This window comes from Arachis duranensis, chromosome 5, assembly GCF_000817695.3.
Source record: "Arachis duranensis cultivar V14167 chromosome 5, aradu.V14167.gnm2.J7QH, whole genome shotgun sequence".
Classification (NCBI taxonomy): Eukaryota; Viridiplantae; Streptophyta; class Magnoliopsida; order Fabales; family Fabaceae; genus Arachis; species Arachis duranensis.
In genome coordinates this window covers 12,319,250-12,322,026 of record NC_029776.3, presented here as the reverse complement: position 1 = coordinate 12,322,026, position 2,777 = coordinate 12,319,250, and the positions used below count along the sequence as shown (strand labels likewise).

The following is a 2,777-nucleotide window of genomic DNA, read 5'->3' as shown; positions in this document are numbered from 1 at the left end:
TATGATTAGTTGAGTTTATTGAGTTGAAAAAAATGCTCACTATTGTTGGCTTTTAACCGCACAATATTCAGTAACTCAAATTTCTGTTGGATGATGCTCTGATACACTTAAATTACATATGTGTGATGGAATGATATCTAATTTATGAGGCACCAAGTATCAACACATCAACTGAGAAGCCTTGTTCATATCAAACTTGTACACCAAAACTCCATAAGCTCACAAAAAAGTTTTCATTAAAAAAAATAAGTGAATAGGAATAATATTTGGTGTATAAAATAGTGAACAGGAATAATATTTGGTGAAGATTGATCCTCTTGAACTCTTCTATTCATAACTTGATAAAACAATTTGTATCACTCCACTTGTTTTCATAGAAAAATTGAAGTCCACCAACTTGGTCTTGTAGGAGAAGAGGAAGCTAGAATCCCAATGACCACTTGTTCCCAGAGTGAGTGTTCAGGCTCAGGATAAGGAGGGTAATAATGATTAAGCATGAAAAGCCTTTCTGCACAATCTATGTCCTTAAGGTAATTGGGATTAAGGCCTAATGCTTCAGAAAGCAATTCAAATAGAATTAGTCCCAATTTCTTAACATACTCTACGTACTTAATTATTATGTCTCTGCAAGGAAATTAGATTTTACAATCATGAATAGCTAGAAAACACAAAATTCTAATCAGATTATGGAGCAATTATTTCAATTAAGTTGTGGTCCAGATGATTAGCACCTGAACCTGAGAAAATGTAAAATAGAGAAATCATAAATCATATACCTTAAAAAATGCCACATTGCTATTCACAGTTAATTCAAGAAGACCATTACAAAACAATGACATAAATTCAGATGAGTGTTCAATATTTAAGATTGCTTGATGCCCTGTATCCGGATACCAAACAACAATGTGAAGAAACTTTCATCTACTAAGACAGATCATGAATAAGACTATATAGTTCATAACTAAGGCTGAAATTTTTCTTTAATATTGTCACATTGCTCAATTGCTGCTCTGTGTTTGTAATCAGTATACCTTTTGCAGTGCAATGCTCTGACTGACTTTCTCAACCTTGTCCTCCAGTTCCTCAATTTTAGACTGCAGTTCCCTTTCCTTCTCCAGAAAAGAGGAAGTTGACGCTTCCAATGTAGTTTCCTTTAACTAGGAGCTTATCAAGAGCCATGGCTGAAACTAACTTCAATTCCAAAAGTAATCCACTTTCCTCCATTGGAAACAATAATCATCGCCGACAAGCCATTAGCAGAGAAAAGCAAACGAAGAAACTCTGAATGATGAGAAAAGAGAATATTAAAAGGAAAAAGTTTACCACTTCAATTGAGTTAAAAAGGGGCACCGTATAAGATGGGTGCACAAGCCAAACCCTAAACCCCAATCCAAAAAGCGAAGTGAAGTGAAGTGCAGCAGAATAAATTGAGAATCCTTTTGATAATTGCGTCAAGATAGTAGAAGAGCAGGGAGAATCATGGCGCCGAGGAGGATCTCGGAAGAACTGAAGAGGCTTATGCAACCATAGAGTTTCTTGGAAGAGACAACCTTGAGAGGCAATCCATAATGAATTTGGTTTCTGTGAACAGTTTCAAGGGAGTCATCATTGTAGCCGGTGATGCCCTCATCAACAGTGAGCAGGAAGAGATGGAGTCCATAGTCATTATGTATCCACAAAAAAAGAGGAAGAAGGTTCCTGGTGAGGAAGAGGGTAGAGGAAGAAGCGGAGGGTCATCGTGAAGAGGAAGAAGCCAAGGTAGCAAGCAGCTGAAATGAGGGGCTTGGTTCTCAAATTTATGCGGGCCAATTTTAAAATATCAAAAGATTTAGTATCTTTTACAGTAATTTTTAATAAATTATTAATAAATTAAATATAAATATTAAATTGTTTATCGCATATTTTTGTTTTTATTTTCTAATATTGAATTAATAATGGTATTTTTTTGAATTATGATCTGCTATGATATTTGTTCATACCCTAACTCAATACTAAGGTCTAGGACTAAATAAGATAAAGAGGCACAATCCATAAATTGACCTTCCCTCACAACCGACCTCTGTTCAAGAGGTCGGACTCGACGTAAGCTCCACCACAAAGAAGTTGGGAACGAGGTTAGCTGGCAGATAACACTTATTCAAATAGGTAACTGCCCCTAGAATCTCTCAACCCACTTCCAAGAGTCGTATCTCAACTTTCCTAAGATAAAGGGACGGTTATCATCCTTAAAAGGAGGTGGTTATGGGTTTACCACTATAAATACACCGACACCCCTCAAGTATCTCTAAGTTCCCATACTCTCTAAACTTGCTTAGACCCTTGCTGATTTAGGCATCGGAGTGTATTTGCAGGTACCGCCCCCCATTCTTACACGTGTACACAAGTCGGACGGAGGCCCCTAGACGGAAACCAGGACAAAAGGCCTCCCCCCTCAAATGATCGGGCCAACCTTACAAGTCCAACCCACTAATCTCCGGTTACATATCGTAACATTGGCACCGTTGCCGGGGAACCGAGAGATCGACCTTCGATGGCGGACAATTCACCTGAAGATGGCCACGTAACGACCGATTCAGAATAAGAAAATCTGAACACCGAAAATAATGACGCGGACATGACCCTTCAACAAGAAGCGAACGACCAACACAGAGAAGGTACCTCTGGGTTAAAAAACCCAAAGGTAAACTCTTTGGAGGGGCGCGAATCAGGAAAAGAAAGACCACCCCATGCAGCCGAGCTAATGGAATTGGTCCATGGTGTGGAAATTTACAATCACA

The 2,777-nt window shown here is 38.5% G+C and overlaps 1 long non-coding RNA gene across 1 annotated transcript; it reads right to left on the bottom strand.

Moving 5' to 3' along the window:
• LOC107488178 (uncharacterized) lies at positions 1–1,773 on the bottom strand. Its single transcript, XR_001591868.3, has 2 exons — positions 1,032–1,773; positions 1–624 (listed from the first exon to the last, which is right to left on the bottom strand). It is a non-coding gene; the product is annotated as an uncharacterized LOC107488178 (long non-coding RNA).
• Between the last annotated feature and the right edge of the window lie 1,004 nt (positions 1,774–2,777).